The 19,379-nt window shown below is 45.6% G+C and overlaps 1 pseudogene; it reads right to left on the bottom strand.

The window, feature by feature from the left end:
* Positions 1-82, bottom strand: part of LOC115661789 (bifunctional riboflavin biosynthesis protein RIBA 1, chloroplastic-like) — a 29,135-nt pseudogene extending 29,053 nt beyond the window's left edge.
* Positions 83-19,379: the final 19,297 nt, after the last annotated feature.

Genomic DNA, 19,379 nt, shown 5'->3' with positions numbered 1-19,379 from the left:
GACTCAAGATCTACCATTCTTTGAAAAGGAGGAGTATCAAAGAAAGCTTCCCTTGCAAGCGCAAGAGCGTGAACAAAATCATGACATAGGGCTTCGCTTCTGAGCCAGAAGAGGGTCTGCAAGCAAGTCCAAATCGAAGATTGGTAGCTTGGGACACTTTGACCCATTAGAGTCTCGGATTTTGTGACATTCCGAATTTCGGCCCATAGTTGGGATTTATAAAACGTGTAATTCGTCAGTGTGCTTATAGTAAAATCTCGCCCGGGAACTGATCACTCTCGGTTATTGTTTTAAAATTGAGATTTCGCTAGAATCGCGCTCGATCGAATTTAGCCGTTATTTAGACCTCGAACTTGGCAGTCGATTTTCGGGAGTTTCAGGACGAAATAAATTGGACGGTGTCAATATTATCGTAGCCAGCGTTGAGATTGTCAGGAATAATGGGAAAATGGGAGTTTTTGACCGGGTGCGAATTTGGACTAGTAGACCTCCCTCGCTATAGTTTGATTTAATTAATTCGGCCTTTGTCCCTTTTTATATGCGAGGCTTATTTTGGACCGGTAGATCGCTTTCGGTTTTGAATTTGGGTCATCGGATCGCATTTAATATTTGAATCGTGACCGTTAAATCGATATTTAATTTGAACCGTGTCCGTTGGTTCTCGCTCGAGGATAAATATTAACTCTTTCTCTCTCCTCTCTCCTCTACCGTGCCGCCCGTCCCCTCCCCGCGCACGTTTCTCTCTCTCTCTCTCTCTCTCTCTCTCTCTCTCCTTTCTTTTCCTTCTGGCCGCACGTCCCCTCAGCCCACGCCCATGCAGACCCACCCCCTGACACACTCTCTCTCTCTCTCTCTCTCTCTCTCTCTCTCTCTCTCTCCTCTTTCCTTCTTTTCCTTTTCTTTCTTTCTTCTTCTTCTTCTTCTTCTTCTTCTTCTTCTTCTTCTTCTTCTTCCTTCGCCCGACTGGTCCTGCTCGTGCGTCTGCTCGCCCGACCTCCCCTCTGCCTCCGCTAGACGCCGTCCCACCAGACACCGACGCTGCCGTCCTCCTTGCGCCGCCGTGTCGCCCGGGAACGCCGCCCCGACGCTGCTTCCTTCTCCTCCCGAGCGCGCGAGCTCAGCTCGTCGTCGCGCCTGTCACGGTCCGGCGTTGCCCAGCCGGCTCGTCTCGTTCCGTTCCACCGCTTGTGGCGTCGCCGGCCCAGCTCGGCCCGCCGTCGCGCCGTTCGTCGGCCCGCCGCCCCGACCGGGCCTGTTCTCTCCCCCCTCCTCCGCGCGAGCTGCAGCTCGTTGCTGAGTCTGCTGCGACCGAACCCCGCCAGCCGCCGGCTAGGTCGTCCGGCCAGCTCCCCGCGCCGTCCCGACGCCTGAGCGTCGCTGTCGTCCCGCCGAGCGTCCCCCAGCCGCACCAAACGCCTCAGCCAACTTCTTCTTCTCCCCGTTGGCTTTCCGACGTTCGTCGCCGCCGCTCGCCGCCGCTCCAGCCGGCCAGCCTGACACCACCCGACCTCGCCACGAGGTCGCCGTGCCGCCTCGTCACCGCCGGTTCGCCCCTCTCCCTCAGTCCCGACCTCTTTCTCTCTCTCTCTCCCTCACCCTCACCCGGCTGACTTCTCCCCCTTTAGCTCGCCGCCGCCGCGTCCCGTCGCCGCCGCGTCCTCGCCCGCCGCCGCGTCACCGTCGCCGCCGCGTGCCTGCCGCCGCCGGTCGCCGCCTCGGCCGGCCCGGCCCGAGCCGTAGCTGGCTCGTCGCCCACGCGACCAAGCCGCGCGCCCGTCGCCGTGCCCGTGCTCGTGCCCGTTAACCTGCGCCCGTGCCCGTTCCCGCGCCCGTGCCCGCGCTCGTGCCCATGCTTGTGCCCGTGGCCGAGGGCTGTGTCCATGGCCGAGCACCGTGGCCGAGCCCCGCGCCCGTCGCGCCCTTGCCCGCGCCGAGTGAGACACTGTTCACTCGGGCCATTTTAGGCCCGAGCCAACTTTTACCGAGCCAAACTTAGGTAAGTGACTTCCTAAACCCTACCTAGTATTTTGGGTATTTTATTGACTTGTCTCGGGTTTAGAACGGCTGGGGCGTGTTTTAATTTAATTATATTATGTTACAATTACGCTATTTAAATTTGATTAAATAATATGCTCGATTGGATAATTGCGTGTGGCCGACTTGAACGTCGGGTTTGTGGATTGAGGTGGCGAATTGCGAATTGGACTGAGTTGTGATTATGGGCTGTTTGATGCAATTGGCGTGAAATTGATTTAATTGATTGGCGTGTGCTTGCCTGTCGATTTTAAGCCCGGATCGATCGGAGGGCTACGGACTTGGGACGTGTTGACGGCGGTCCGTGTGAAGGTTTGACTGGCCGGTGTGCCAAATGGAAAGACGGACTTGGGACGTGTTGACGGCGGTCCGTGTGAAGGCATGAATGGCCGATGTGCCAAATGGATGCGAGCTTGAGACGTGTTGACGGTGGCCCGTTAAAGGTGTGATTGGACCGGGACGTGTTTACGTCGGTCATGGGAATTGATTGAATAGTGTGGCTTGGGACGTGTTGACGGCGGCCACTGGAATTGATTGAATGATATGGCTTGGGACGTGTTGACGGCGGCCATTGGAATTGATCGAATTGTGAGGCTTGTGTGCCTGTGAGAATGAATTTGAGGCGCAGTGGCGCGAGTTGTGAGAAAGATGTTCGGACACGCATGTGATTTGAGTGTGATTGAATTGGCTGGTTGAGCGTGTAACTGAATTGGCTGGTTGAGCGTGTGACTGATTTGGCTGGTTGAGCGTGTGATTTAATTGACCAGTTGAACGTGTGGTTGCTTGGCTAGGCCGGTTGAATGCGAGTGAGATTGCGTGTGCCGGGTGACCGTGATATGATGATGAACTATTATTGCATTATCTTGTTTGGACTGATATGCAGGGTTGGCTCGTGATTCGAGGCGAGGTAAGCTGGTTGTATGAAATTGATTATGCTGTCTGGTGATCGCATGTTAGACTTGTCTGGGTACGCATTGGCCTACGTGGGGTATAGGGGGTTGCTTATTGAGACTCGTTCTCACGGTTATTATATAACCATTTCAGATTCGCGACCGTAAGTGATGGGAGACGCTACAAGGGTGTCTCGGAGATCGAGGACGGGTCGAGTGTCCCGTATTTTGAGTTTCCCCTTTTGTAGAGGAGTTAAGTTCGCGAACCATTGTCCCTTTTGATGAGCATTGTATGTATTTGCCAAGTGTAGGAATTACAGTTATTGTTTTGTGCTATTGTTACCCCTTGTCATTATTAATTGTCCGGGTTGTTTCTATTTGCTTCCGCGCGTGTCTAATCTCTGATGTTTGGGTTGGGTCGGCGACGCGTCCTGGGACGTCGCGTTCAATGATCGACCATCGCGGGATGATCGCGCGCTCGTAGGGTGTGGGGCGTGACAGATTTGGGGCTTTTTCTATCGACAAAGCCCTAAATCCGAAACATTCAGGCATTGCACTGTCAATTTGTGTAGGAAATTCGAAGAGATGAGGCTTCCGGACTATTCTATGCGCGTTGTTTCAACTAATTAAGTACAAATAGATTCTCCACTTTTTTTGCGAACAAAGATTGTTATCAATCTTCTCTTTCTGGTGGCGACAACTAAAGGTGTCAATGAGGTTGGTTTTCAATGGGTTTGGTTTTTATTGTATATTGCTTCCAGCAAAGACCTACTACAGAGATACTTAATGTTTTATAGGAAGATGATTGTGGATTTATTTGAGTGGGGTATGATCCTGAAAGTCCCATTCACAATAAAAAAAGTTAGATCGATGTTGATGGCTAAAAAGGTGAAGTTGAAGGAGAAGGTTCGACTGATGGAGGCTAAAGAGAAAGTGAAATCTTGAGAGAAATAACCAATCTCAAAAGAAGATTTAGAGGAATAAAATTCTGAAGAGAAAATATTTAAAGAGAGATCTCACTTCTTATCAACCTGAATTAGAGATGGAATGACTAGTGATTGGATCGAGTTGGAGATGTCAACTAGAGAAGCAAAGGAGAGGACTCATGTTGGAATGAAAGTTTGACTTGTGATGTTTATAATAACAATCCTAAGTGTTAAAATAAAAATAAAACTAAAAAGTTGTTTGAAAAATATTTAGATTTTCTTTCTAAACATAGAACTGTGACCATAATTGGTAGGCCATAACTATACGATTGGGAAATTCTAGTTGCCATCACTTGTTTGAATAAATTAAGTAAACCCTTTTTTAAGTATCATATAAGTAAATTTCTAACTTAATTGAATCTTCTAAGTCAATGCTAATTAAGTGCATGAGGGCTGTCAAGCAAGTTAACTAGTCGAAAGTTTGGATACCACACGTTTTGAAAAGGAGGGAATACACTATTTAGGCATGTGGGTTTTAAAGAAGGCTTTGTGTTGAGGGAAAATGACATAAATAATCATTGAACTTTAGCTCAATGTGCAGTGTAATCCTTGAACTTTTAATTTGTTCAATGTGATCTTTGAACTTTTAATTTATTCAATATAGTCCCCGAACTATTGGTACATGCTCAATTTCGTCTCTGGACTACATGAAAATATTCAATATATTCCCTGATCTTAAATTAATGGAAAAACTACATTGAACATTTTCATATAGTTCAGGAACTACATTGAATATGTATCAAAAGTCCAATGACCACATTTAACAAATTAAAAGTTCAAGGACCACATTGAATATTGAACCAAAGTTCAGGAATCATTTATGTCATTAGCCATTGTGTTGATTGTTTGGTGATTAGGTGGTGTTTTGCAATTTTGCTCTAGGATTGGCAAACGGGTTGGGTCGGCCTGAGTACAACACGGCAAATGACTATTCGTTGGCCCAGAATAATTAAAAATGGCCCGAAGGACCAGGCCCTTGGAGCAAAGAAAAAATTAAATAAAAATTCTGGCATGAAATGAGCCCTTTAGTTTAGTCATTTAGAAGTCCGGACATGAACCGGCCAAAAAAGTCATGGATACTCAGAAAAAATGGAAAAGTCTAATCGAATGCATAGGAACTCCTATGTATTCCTTTATTATCATAGCTACTAAATAATTTTTGAGCATTTAAAAAGATAGTTTGATAATAGCTATTGCATTAAGTTATATTGTATTGGACAAATCACAATATTCATGTAAACACAACTGTGTGCTACAAATAGAATTAATCGCCAGAACTTGTCCATAAAATGTATACTAACTCAACAAAAATTTGGATATACTACACTTGTGAATTTAAATAATTGATACATTGCTAAAAAAAGATCTGAAAAGAGCAAATGCACTAAACCACTTAACTTCGTTTAGGAGCACATGAGATTTGCCATATAGTTAGTCATATCAGTTACACCAAATGTTTCATAAGATCTATATAATTTCATTACTTAATACTACATACCTTTTCTTTTTATGTCTTTAGCTCATCCAATGAGAATCGACAAAGTGAATTGGACTATATATCACCTAGATGAAAACCGGTCTAAAGCTCTTCTTGAGGCAAATTCCACGCATCCCTTCATAGTGGCCTATGTTCCTAGAACCACTCGTCGCTCCCTTTTTTGCTTCCCTTCAGTGTGTTATTGTTAAGCATCTTAGCCTCGGTCACCGAGCAATCTATTTGTCGTTTTTCAGAATGTAATGACATGGATATCTTCACAGGATTTCCAATCGATAGAGCTCTATCATTGGAAAAAAAGCTATGCACATTGCTCAGGTCCACAAGATGCAACAATTTGACTAGACATTAGATAAATGGGGTATCCCCACTCCCTCTCGAGACCACTTTCAGCAAAGACATGGCTGGATCTACTCCTGCCTCGTTAATTGGTAATTTGAAGCTTTAGCTGCTCGACTGAGCAACGACGCCGTTTATCTAAGAATAAACAATGTCATTTCATATAATTTTAGTTCATGTCACACCATCACCCTTACATGTAGGACAATCAACCATGATTAGACCAACATGTTACACAAATCAAGCAAAACTTGATTGAGAGGACGTAATCACATTTTTCCTCAAAGAGTGAAAACTAAATTGTTCAATCGAAAGGTTTAAGACTCAATTACGTTATGTATAATACGTTTTGATGAAAATAGAAGTTTCTTGTGTATGTCTCCATACTGATCATGACACAATCTTAACCTCATACATTTCATAATTTATATATACAATGTACAGATGCAATTGGCAAAAAAAGAGTTCAAAGACCTACTGTAAGTTTTCGCAAAAAATTCAATTACTACGATGCCTATATCCCTTATTAATTATCAAATCCTGCTCTAGAGAACTAATTCGAGCCATCATCTATTTTTTGGGAAAATGTAATGAATGAAAACCGTTTTTTTATTATCAGTCTTTGCTAAAATATGTGTCGCAACTCATGAGATATTACTCAGTATCATTTGAGGTGCAGACATTTTGGTGATGAAGTGTCTAGAACAGCTTTGTTTCACATGTTGCCTTATTAACTCGTGCATGATGTACACAATCTGCAAACTATGTACCATCAAGTTTTCATCAGTCTCTGCCGAAGAAGATGCGTTTGTCCGAGAATTTTCAAAAGGTGCATCGAGCATATTCAAAAGATTAATGGTACGATTCTAGCGAACCCACCGGGACTGACTATTGAAAAGCGGGAAATGGAACAACTCGTGAAGAAATTCAAAAGAGAAAATGATGGAAGAAGCTCTGGCAGCTCATATGAGAAATTTGAGTGGACCCAAACACCATGGCATGACTGCCGCTAATTGCTGTTGACCACTAGTTTGTATTATCCTAGTTATGTCAAATAAGTGAGTGCTGTCGGCCTAGTGGACTGAATCGTACGTACTGCGTAAGGCATCTTGCAAGATGCCCCAGAAGTTTGTATTATGGAGTCCACCATGCATTATTGGTGGGATACTTGTTCTTTCTTTCTTAGAAGAAAAGTCAGAAAATTGTGGGATCCATGTTGCGGTTTGAGAATAATAGGAATAAAATTACATTAAACTCATATCAATAAGTAATTTTGTAAAAGAGAAAGAAGAGAGAGACATTAACAAAATTCCAACCATATCATCATATGGCAATTTTATGATAATTATTTCACATTCTAATCTAATAATTATGGTTGGCATAAAATATTAAACAACTTCAATTTTATTTAGTGAACCGAGTTTTTTCGTTTTTCACATAAAAGGGCGCCTAGACACGCTTTCTGTCAACACATTTGCTAAAGATAGTACATGAAAGTTCAAAACTTGTTTTCAGTTAATGGTTGTTATTAGTTAGACATAAGGGTCTAAGTTAGCCCAAATCAAATGTTTCAATAAGGAGAACATTATCAAAAACTGCTATTCAATATATAATCTCTACAATGGCAAATCATCAAGATTGCCCATCTCTTAAACTTTTAATGGAACATCTCAACTCCTCACTCAACTAAGGATTAATTGAAGTGAAGGGAAAGTTTGTTCATTTGGGTCTCATCAAGAGAGTTTGTCAGTTTTAGCTTGACAATTGGAGACTTTTTTACTTAATTGATCATTGCCTCGGGAGGGGTGAAGTGGGAAAGCACCCGGTCAATTGTCATACATTCATGACGATGCCTAAATGTTTGTCCAGTAGCAATGGACGAAAGGATGTAGATATAAACATTGGTGATGGTGACTGTCATGCCCCGAACCCTATGAGACCGCGATATCTCGTTATGGTCGTTATGATGTGACGTCGCAGGATACGTCGCCGACCCAATATTTTATCTTTTTGTTACGCATGCGAAAGCAACAACCACAATCACCCAAGCAACAATAATAAATAGGGATAAATAGGAAAACGATTCACAACAGTTAAACCAAAAACCATTTTAATAATCACTTGATTAACCCCTGGGAACATTTTTACAAACCCACTTCGAGCATTTTCCCAAAAGTCTACAAAAGATACCAGGCTGGGGTCAATCTACTTTATCAAAAGGTCAGTCCAAAAAAGTCAGATTCCAGGCACCCCGAACTAAACTAGGTGCATCAACATGCTAAGGGCCGGAAAAATATTAACAACAACAAATGAGACGAATGTCTCAATAAGTTAACGGCTTGAGCCTCACTTAGGAGGCCAACTCGCCTCGGGGTTCCTAGTCAGGCAACCATACATAGTACATAGATCAATCACATGCCGATAGCAATCACAAGCATCCTTACCTCGCTTTGGCACACTTGTCATGCATGACCTCAGTCAACAAATGTCACAACAATGCATCCAATATAACACGTACTCGGAACACATAAAGAGAATTCCCATACATCATGCATCCACACTCGCGCATGTTTTGATTATAAGGTAAAACCACTTGGGCACGTCCCATACCATGCCTAGCAGTATTCACCCCATAATCAAATACTATGCAACATACGTGTTCCATTTATCACGACTGCTCTGGGCCACTACTCATTAAGCGATAAGTAGTGAGATGGTAGTCTTCCGGCATGACCAGACATCGTTCCGCCCCGTCGAGCATGGCAACGTCAAATGATCTACAGAATGACGGCATTCCGATACGGCAACATCAAATGATCTATAAGATGGTATCCCGTAAGGAGCATCAAATCCGCCATTGGGCCGCGATTCGGCATCTGGAGTATCACCAATCTAGATAATCTCCAGGCATCTGATAAAATCGAGCGCGATCTACAGCAGATCTCGATAAATCAGGCATCGTCAAGCGATCTACAGCAAGATAGCTTCGACATGTGACCACACAAACATACAAGTATTCAAGCAAATTCTTATCTTTTCAATAAGCCAATGCAAATAGGAGCTGTGCTCGAATCAATGCAACATAACATTTTCACGTGATTACATATGCAAACAGTAGCTCAATTTTGTAAATCATCAATTCGAAACACGTTTTTCGTTCTCAAAGCCTCAAATTCTTTTCTCAAACATAATTATAAAATAATTTATTTTCAAAGATTCAAAATCTTTTCTCGAAACATAATCACTCAAATCATTTGGCTATATATGCCAACTTATACGGCGAAATCCAACATTGGCATCACAATTTGTGCATAAAACAATCACAATTCGATATTAAAAATTATTCAAAAATATTAATATTTAATTTTCGGAATTTGAATATTTTATTAATAAATATTTTTTTGAGAATAAAATATTATTATTTAATTCTGAAAATTATTTTATTTAATAAAATAATAGATAACTAACTTATCGTCAAAATAGCGATAACTTATCGCGAACACAACAATAGCCTATCACACAAATAATCATAGCTTATCGAACCATCACCGATAGCCCATCATGATATCACTAATAACCTATCGTCAATTTCACCGATAGCCTATCATCGATTTCCAACGATAACTTATCAATCCAACGATAACCTATCACCCATGGTTATCAAATAATTCGTCGATAACTTATCCACTAATTCTATTTAAACAACCATTAACTTAATATAAACCTAAATTAAACTACCCTAAGCAAGTTTAACACCCAAAACACAGGATTAGGGGTTAACTTACTCGTCTAACTACGGCGATTACGCGAGAACAATGGCGACAATGTAGCTATCCGTGATGGTTTTCGATTTAGGCTCGACGGACGGCAAACAACGACGAACGAGTGCGACAAAGGGAGCCGCTGCTGTAGGGCTATTCGGGGGCTACTCAGGGCTGTTCTCAATGAGAAAAGGGTTGGTCTGGCAAGTTGAAAATGAGTAGCAGAACGAGAAGCAGAAGTGAAGAAGAAAAGGAAGAAGAAAAAGAAGAGAAGAGAGAGAGAGGAGAGAGAGAAGAGAGGAAGTGGGGTCAATCATGATCCTACACAAATATCTTCCAATTTTTCTCATTTCCTTTGTAATTTTCTCCAAATTTTATCCCACAAATTACCACTTTGTCCTCGGCTCGAGTACCGATTGAAGGCCGACTAAACTTTATCGGGCCTTGATGGCTGGCCTTGCTCGGGCGCGAGGCCCAATGGCTTTGCTCGGCTCACTTCCATTTCTCGTGTCAAATTTCCGATTCTTCTATCCATTTTCGGAATTGGAATTTTCAATGACCATTTCGTAAAAATTACGATGCGACGTCTTATGGCTCGGTTGTGAAATCCTTAAGCATTCGACACTCAAAATCGGATCATAATTCGTGGTTGAAATTAATCAATTGCAACTATAGTTCATCTCGAACTAATGGGCGGCTGTTAGAAATAAATCCTTTGATAGCCTTTCCCCTTTGGTTAGTATTCCCTGAGTGATCAGATCAGGGCGAGAATTAACAAATAGAGCATCGAGGAAATCACTATTTCATAAATCACTAAATTTGATAGAATTTTCAGGATATCAAAGTGACAGGTCAAGTAAATGAACAGTAATGTGACATCCCGAATTTCGGCCCATTTTTGGGATTTATAAAACGCGTAATTTGTCAGTGTGCTTATAGTAAAATCTCGCCCGGGAACTGATCACTCCCGGTTATCATTTTAAATTAGAGATTTCGCTAGAATCGCACTCGATCAAATTTGGCCGTTATTTGGATCCCGAACTTGGCAGTCGATTTCCGGGAGTTTCGGGACAAAATAAATTGGACGGTGTCAATATTATGGTAGCCAACGTTGAGATTGTCAGGAATGATGGAAAAATGGGAGTTTTTGACCACGTGCGAATTTGGACTAGTAGACCTCCCTCGTTATGATTTGGTCTAATTAATTTGGCCTTTGTCCCTTTTTATGTGCGAGGCTTATTTTGGACCGGTAGACCACTTTCGATTTGTAATTTGGCCATCGGATTGCAAATAATATTTGAATGTTCAAATATTTTCTTTTATTTTTTTTCTCTCTCTCTCTCTCTCTCTCTCTCTCTCTCTCTCTCCTCCCTCTGCCGTGTCTGCGCACGTCTGCCCATGCCTCAGACACCCCCCTCCCCTACTTTTCGCTCACGTTTCCTTCTCTCTCTCTCTTCTTTTCTTTTCTTTCTTTCTTTTTCCTTTCTTCCTCTCGTTCTTCTTCTTCTTCCTCCTTCTTCGCCCGCGACCGGGTTCTCGCTTCTGTTACGCCTGATCGCCGTCCGCCGCTTCGGCCGCCCTCCACCTCCGCCCGACGCTGCTCCGCCAGTTGCCGCCGCCAGCAAGCCCGACCACCGTCGCGTTGACCCCCAGCCGCACCACCCGTCTCAGCCCACTTCTTCTCCTCCCCTGTTCTGGCCGAATCTTCGTCGCCCCAGCTCGCCGCTGCCGGTGCCACCGCCCCACGCCTCACCACCATCACCACTCCGTCTCCTTCCCTCTCCCTCTTGCCGTGTCTCTCCTCTTCCTGCTCTCTCTCTTTCTCGGCCGCTCTAGGGCTTCGCGGAGCCGCCGCTCGCTTTCTTGTTCCGGCGCGGATCCGCCGCTGTCCAGTGCCATTGCCACTTGCTCGGCCCTATTTGGAGCCTAGGAATCCAGGTGAGTACAACCCTAAACCCTAATTAGACTAATGTGTGTTTCTAGATGGGTTTTAGGGTTTAATTAGGTTAATTTGGGGGTTAAATTGTGGAGGTGATTAGGGGCTGTCATTGTGGCGGATTCGGTGAATTAGTGTGATGAATTATTGGAGGTTTAGTGGCCCGAGAGGCGCTGTACATTGGCTGGACAGGTTTGAATCGGAATGGCCCGAGTTCGGGAAAGTTCGGGTTTGAAATGGGGATTATAGTACGCACCTTATTCGATCTTGTGGTGGCTGACTAGAATGGTGTTTTGGGGAGTCTAATGGAGCATTTTGAGGATATTTAGTGGCCTAGAGTGACTGGTGTGGGGGCTGTCCATATCGGGTTTGAATCGGACAAGGCGCGATCAATTTGGGGGTTAGTTTGTGGAGGCTGTTAAGGGCTGATGTTGTGGCGCATTCGGTGGGTTAGCATGATGTTCTAATCGAGGTTTAGTGGTCTGTGGTGTGCTGGATAGTGGCTGAGCGTTGACGCCTTGGTTCGGGTACAAATTGTAAATTTGGCGGGTGTAAATTGAAGACCGAATAGCGGCTGTTTTCATGGCGGTTTTGGTGGTCTAACGGGATCATTTTAATGAGGTGTAATGACTTGGAATGTGCTGCATGAAGGCTGAACGTATTGGAATGATTCGGCCCGAGTTTGGGGTTAATTTCGGGTTCAAATGTGGATTATAGTGCGCGCCTCATTTGGTCCTCATGGTGGCTGATTTGAGTGATATTTTGGGGAGTCAAATGGAGTGTTTTGAGAACATTTGTTGGCCTAGGACGATTTGTTTGGTGGCTGTCCATACCGGGTTTGAATTGGTCTATGAGCGATCAATTTGGAGGTTAATTGTGTGATTATCGGGAATGTTTAGGTTGGCGGGCTAAGTGGCTGATTTGTACTGGGTTGTGATCAATTTTGTGGTGCCGTGTCACGTGCCTAGTGTGACTAAGAATGGAGTCTCTTGCTGGGCCTCGAGTGCGTGAATTGATGTTGACTCAATTGTGTGATTTGTATGCGTAAATTATGTGCCAAGTTTGTGCCATGGCTGGAATGGATGGTTGATTACTTGGGCTTATGATTTATTGAATTGAGCATATTATGTGGTGAATTGAATAAGCGGCGTTGTGCAATTGAATGCTCATTGTGAAAATCGTGAATGCCCGAGTGTGAGGTTTATGGCCATGAGTTTGCATCACGAGCATTGGCACGGCATGTGCATTTACAAGTGTGCTCGAGTGACATGTGCATTGTGATCACCTAAAATGCCCTGATGCGTTTAACGCGGGGTTCAGATGAAAATTGGTGCTTGTAAATGTGTGATCACAATAAACCCTGATGCGTTTTACGCGGGGTTGTGAACCCGTCCTGAGGCGTGTTACGCGGGACGATGCCCGGTCTACCGGAAGATGGCCAAACCTGATGCGTTTTACGCGGGTGTTGTGCCATGAGTCTGATGCGTTTTACGCGGGCTAGAGATCGATCTCGAAGTGATGGACCTGATGCGTTTTACGCGGGTCGGACCTGATGCGTTTAACGCGGGTCGAAGGAGAAATTGATAAATGGCAAGTGTGCTGAGTGCAAGCGTGCGAAAATGCATTGATGAGGCGTGAGCACGCGTATGAGCACGAGCATAAGCATGACATGCGTTGTGACCAAGTAATGTGCGCATGTGTTGCGTTTGGGTCCTATGTTTTATTCTTGAATTGTAAGTGCCTAACTTGCAGGGCAAGGTGAGTATTGGATTTGGGCCCGAGGGCCTAAGTCATTTATAGTTTGATTGGTGTGTTGATTAGTGCTCGTCAGGAGGTGCATGTTAGCCTAGCTTAGGTTTAGGGAACCTACTCGCTGAGATTTATTCTCACTGTTGTTGAAAACCAATTTTTCAGACCCCCGGCCTTGAGGATGGCAGGTGTACTGATACGCTTTGGGAGATGCCACGGTTAGATATAGCACTTGATCGCCGAGCCACGTACCCCCCCCTTTTTGACGTTGGTGGCTGTTGACCCGCTTTTGATTTTTTTGAGGTTCATGCTGTATATGAATACTGTAAAGGTTCTCCCTGGCAATGCAAGTATGTATTTGTTTATACTGATGGGGGTGTGGCTATCCTTGGTTATGTGAGTTATTGTTCGGGTGTTTGCTATTTTCGCTGTGCTTTAAATCTCTGTGTTGTGTGTTGGGTCGGCGACGCGTCCTGGGACGTCGCACACGAATCGACCTTTGCGAGGGATGTGGCGCGCCGAGAAGTGCGGGGCGTGACATCCCCATTTGATTTGGTATCAGAGCCAGGTTAGCTCGATCCATTTCGGTCGAAGCCTGGAGTGATAAGGGGCGATGACCTTGGGTAGCCAGTAGAGAGACCTTGCATGCTACGTGTACCTCCTGACTGTTTGTGTAGTGATTGACTGGTTGTAGAACTGACTATAAAGTGCAGGTGCGGCAGGACCCGAGGTAAGTACGCGAATCTCCTTGGTTGAGATGTTGTGTTGTTTGTGTAAGACCGCATCTTTGGTTGCTTGATTCTTCTTTGTATATACCGCCTAGGACCTTAGACCGGTTTAGCTTGGTTTAGGTCTCTAATTCCCGAATGGAATTATAGCGGGAAGGTGAGCGTGCGAGTTGGAAAGATGAGTAGCCAAGGAAGAGGCCGTGGTAGAGGCGGGGCCGAGGTCGTGAACGGGACCCCGTAGAACCGCAAGTAAGAGGCTGCGAGGATCCGAGGGTAGATGGAATTTTAAGAGCTCTCGAGGAAGCTGGAATTCTGGGAGGTAGACTAGCCCAAGAGAGAGATGCCACTATAGCTGCTGCTGTTGAGGCCGCCATGGCTGCTGCCAACGGGGCCAATGGGAATGATGGAAATAATGGGAATCAGGGGAATCAGGAGGATCCAATTCCAGCACCAGTGAATGTGGGCAGGCCGATGTCCAAGTTAGTAGAGCAGTTCCTGAAATTAAAGCCGCCGAAGTTCAATGGGAAAGGTGACCCTGAGGCCGCACCCCGTTGGGTTGAGGGGTTGGAGAAGGCTTTCGAAGTGCTAGGGTGTACCGAGGCCAAAAAGGTGACATTGGCGGTATATCAACTGCAGGACAACGCCGATGATTGGTGGAAGGCCACCAAAGGAAGGGTATTTCCCGAAGGGACCGCCCCGACTTGGACCGTATTTTCTGAGACTTTCCTGGGAAAGTTATTTTCTGAGAGCGCCAGGGAAAGGAAATTGGCAGAATTCATGAGGCTCCGCGGGGATTGATGACCGTAGATCGGTACGAGGCGGAATTTGCGAGGCCGTCGAGGTTCGCGCCGAGGATGGTGGAACACCACGAGGATAAGGCGCGAAGGTTTCGGGATGGGCGAAAGCCGACATTCGCGGCCAGTGATACTGTGAATTTAAAGACTTATGAGGACTTATATGAGAGAGCTCGGGCTATTGAGCGAGAGCAAGTAGATAGAGCGGCCGCATCTGGATCGCGGTTCACCCCGGTTAAGGACAACCGCCGTTTTGGGAAGAAACCAATGGCGGGAAACAGGAGATTCGTCCCACCGATCAGGAAGAACATTGGAAAGCCGAATCCCCAGCAGAACAGGTTTGGGGCTTGCTTCAAATGCGGGAGTATGAACCATCAAATCAGGAGTTGTCCCCAGCAGCGCCCCGCAGGACCCCTGATGCAACATCAACCCCGAATTGGGAATCAGGCTGGGAATCTACTGCCGGCTAATGTGAACAGGCCGCCGGCACAAGGACGGGTGTACGCCATGGCGCGAAGAGAAGTTGAGAATGCGCCGGGCGTGGTCACAGGTACGGTTTCTCTTTGCGGTCATGTCGCGTATGCATTATTTGATCCGGGAGCATCGCATTCATTTATATCTGCTCAGTTTGTTGAGTTGGCTGGATTAAACCCTGTTTTGTTAGAAGTGCAGTTGTGTGTGACTACGCCGTTAATGGATAAGATATGCATATCGTTAGGATGTCCGGATTGTGAGATAGTGATTGGTGGCGTAGAAAGCAGGATAGACCTAGCAGTTTTGCCAATGTATGATTTTGATTTAATTGTGGGCATGGACTGGTTAGTTAAGCAGAATGCCGTAATGGACTGCAGTAGTAAGGTGATTCGATTTAGCCCGGCTGGACACCCTAGATTCGAGTTCGTAGGGAGTCGAGGAGGAACCTCGATCCCTTGGGTTTCTTCGGTTGAGGTAACTAAATTGTTGGATGAGGGCTGCCAAGGTTATTTAGCAAGCGTAGTTGATTCGACGGTAGGAGAAGTGCGGCTAGAGGATATAGCAGTGGTGTGCAACTTTCCCGATGTCTTTCCTCAGGAATTGCCGGGATTGCCACCAGAAAGAGAAGTGGAATTCGTTATCGAGTTGGCATCCGGGACTGAGCCAATCTCGAAGCCGCCGTATAGGATGTCGTTGTCGGAATTGAAAGAACTTAAGGTTCAGATGCAAGAATTGCTAGACAAAGGTTTTATCCGACCAAGTGCGTCTCCATGGGGAGCACCAGTCCTATTCGTCAGGAAGAAGGATGGGTCGTTGAGGCTATGTATCGACTACCGTCAGCTGAATCAAGTGACGATTAAGAATAAGTATCCCCTCCCAAGGATAGACGACATGTTCGACCAGTTGCAGGGAGCCTCGGTATTTTCTAAGATCGACCTAAGGACAGGGTATCATCAGTTAAGGATCCAAAAGGAGGATATCCCAAAGACGGCATTCAGGACGAGGTACGGACACTATGAATTCACGGTGATGCCGTTTGGACTGACGAATGCCCATGCTGCTTTCATGGACTTAATGAACCGGGTATTCAAAGAGTTCTTGGACCAGTTCGTCATTGTCTTCATCGATGATATTCTAGTGTATTTAAAGAGCTCCGAGGAACATGAGGTACATCTGGAAAGAGTTTTACGGACGCTAAGAGAGCACGCATTGTATGCTAAGTTTAGCAAGTGCGAATTTTGGCTGAATCGAGTTGCATTTCTTGGGCATATAATTTCCGGAGAAGGAATCTCCGTGGATCCGGCAAAGATTGAAGCAGTAATGGATTGGCCGAGACCAACGACAGTTACTGAGGTTCGGAGTTTCTTAGGACTGGCGGGATATTATCGGCGATTTGTGGAAGGATTCTCGGCGATAGCCACTCCGTGACGAAGCCGCTTAAGAAGGAAACGAGATTTGAATGGACGGAAAAGTGCGAAGAGAGTTTTCGAGGAACCGAAGCGAGAGATTGACAACGGCGCCGGTGTTGACGATTCCTTCAGGATCGGGCGGGTATGAGATCTATAGCGATGCTTCGCTCAAAGGATTGGGATGTGTGCTAATGCAAAATGGAAGGGTGGTTGCTTATGCATCGAGACAGTTAAGGCCTCATGAGATGAACTACCCGACCCACGACTTGAACCGCGGCAATTATTTTCACACTCAAGATCCGGAGGCACTACTTATGTGGAGAAAGGTTTCGGATCTACACGGACCATCGAGCCTCAAGTATTTGTTTTCGCGAAAGAATTGAACATGAGACAGAGACGTTGGATGGAATTATTGAAGGACTATGACCGTGACATATTGTATCATCCCGGGAAGGCCAACCGGGTAGCGGATGCCTTGAGCGGAAATCGAGCATCGCGCATTCTGCTGGTCAAAGAGTGGATTTTATTGGAAGGAGCGCGGGACTCAGAATTTAAATTCGAGGTAGGACACCTCTCCAGTCTGATGGCGACGTTACGGATTGAACCGGAAGTGCAAGCCAAGATTAAGGCGTTGCAGTCTACGGACCCTGAGATTCAGAAGATCCTAGAGATGGATAGCACTAAGAGGAAACCGGACTTCCAAGTGTCCGAGGACGGAATTCTTAAATTTCGAGGACGGTTATGCATGCCCGATGATTTGGGACTTAAGGAAGAGATACTATCGGAAGCTCATAGGAGCAGTTATAGTATTCACCCGGGCAGCACAAAAATGTACCAGAATCTCCGACAACACTATTGGTGGAACGGAATGAAAGCGGATGTGGCTAAGTGCTTGACGTGCCAACAAGTGAAGGCACAGCATTGTAAGCCTGGTGGGATGTTGCAGCCGTTGGAAATCCCAGAATGGAAATGGGAGCACATTACAATGGATTTTGTAACGGGACTGCCAAGAAGCCAGAGGGGACACGACTCTATTTGGGTGATAGTGGACAGGTTGACCAAGTCAGTGCATTTCTTGGCGGTGCGAAAAGACTTCGAGCTAGAAAGGTTGGCAGAATTATATGTGCGTCAGATAGTTCGCCTTCATGGAGTACCGGTATCAATCACATTGGACCGTGATCTCCGGTTTACTGCGAATTTTTGGAAAAGTCTGCAAGTGGCCATGGGGACTAAGTTGCAATTCAGTACGGCCTATCATCCTCAGACGGACGGCCAGTCTGAAAGGACGATTCAGACATTGGAAGACATGCTGCGAGCATGTGTTTTGGATTTTAAGGGCGGTTGGGAGGAACAGCTGCATTTGGTCGAATTCGCCTACAACAATAGCTACCAGCAGAGTATCAGAATGGCACCATTCGAAGCACTATATGGCAGGGCTTGCAGAACACCGTTGTGTTGGGATGAGGTAGGAGAAAGAAGTATAACGGGTCCAGAGTTGATTCAGCAATCAGTGGAAATAGTAAAGACTATCCGGGAAAGGTTGAGAACAGCTCAGAGCCGTCAGAAAAGTTACGCGGATTGAAGGCATAGACCGTTGGAGTTTCAAGTTGGCGACCATGTATTTCTTAAGGTCTCGCCGATGAGAGGACTATCTAGGTTTGGCAAGAAAGGGAAACTAAGTCCAAGGTATATAGGCCCGTTCGAGATTTTGGAAAGGATTGGGACGTTGGCCTATCGTCTCGCCTTGCCGCCGAATTTGTCGCAGGTTCATAACGTCTTCCACGTGTCGATGTTGAGGAAATACGAACCGGACCCGACCCACGTGCTAAATCATAAGGTGGTAGACGTGGACGACAGGGTGTCGTACGTGGAAAAGCCAGTGCGAATCGAGGACAGAAAGGAGCAAGTTTTGAGAAACAAGACGATCTCGTTAGTCAAAGTTGTCTGGGAACATCACGGGACGGAAGACGCCGCATGGGAAAGCGAGGAAGTGATGCGACACCAATACCCCCATTTGTTCGAGTAGTCGGGTTTGGATTGTAAATTTCGAGGACGAAATTTTTATAAGGGGGGAAGAGTTGTGACATCCCAAATTTCGGCCCATTTTTGGGATTTATAAAACGCGTAATTTGTCAGTGTGCTTATAGTAAAATCTCGCCCGGGAACTGATCACTCCCGGTTATCATTTTAAATTAGAGATTTCGCTAGAATCGCACTCGATCAAATTTGGCCGTTATTTGGATCCCGAACTTGGCAGTCGATTTCCGGGAGTTTCGGGACAAAATAAATTGGACGGTGTCAATATTATGGTAGCCAACGTTGAGATTGTCAGGAATGATGGAAAAATGGGAGTTTTTGACCACGTGCGAATTTGGACTAGTAGACCTCCCTCGTTATGATTTGGTCTAATTAATTTGGCCTTTGTCCCTTTTTATGTGCGATGCTTATTTTGGACCGGTAGACCACTTTCGGTTTTTAATTTGGGCCATCGGATTGCAAATAATAGTTGAATGTTAAAATAATTTTCTTTTATTTTCTCTCTCTCTCTCTCTCCTCCCTCTGCCGTGTCTGCGCACGTCTGCCCATGCCTCAGACACCCCCCTCCCCTACTTTTCGCTCACGTTTCCTTCTCTCTCTCTCTTCTTTTCTTTTCTTTCTTTCTTTTTCCTTTCTTCCTCTGTTCTTCTTCTTCTTCTTCCTCCTTCTTCGCCCGCGACTGGTTCTGCTCCGTTCTACCCAGTCGCCGTCCGCCGCTCGGCCGCCCTCCGCCTCCGCCCGACGCTG

Source organism: Syzygium oleosum, unplaced genomic scaffold, assembly GCF_021117445.2.
Source record: "Syzygium oleosum isolate NSW1041296 unplaced genomic scaffold, Sole_v2.1 Sole_v2.27, whole genome shotgun sequence".
Classification (NCBI taxonomy): Eukaryota; Viridiplantae; Streptophyta; class Magnoliopsida; order Myrtales; family Myrtaceae; genus Syzygium; species Syzygium oleosum.
Note: the sequence above shows the minus strand (reverse complement) of the source record. Positions and strands in the feature narration are given on the sequence as shown.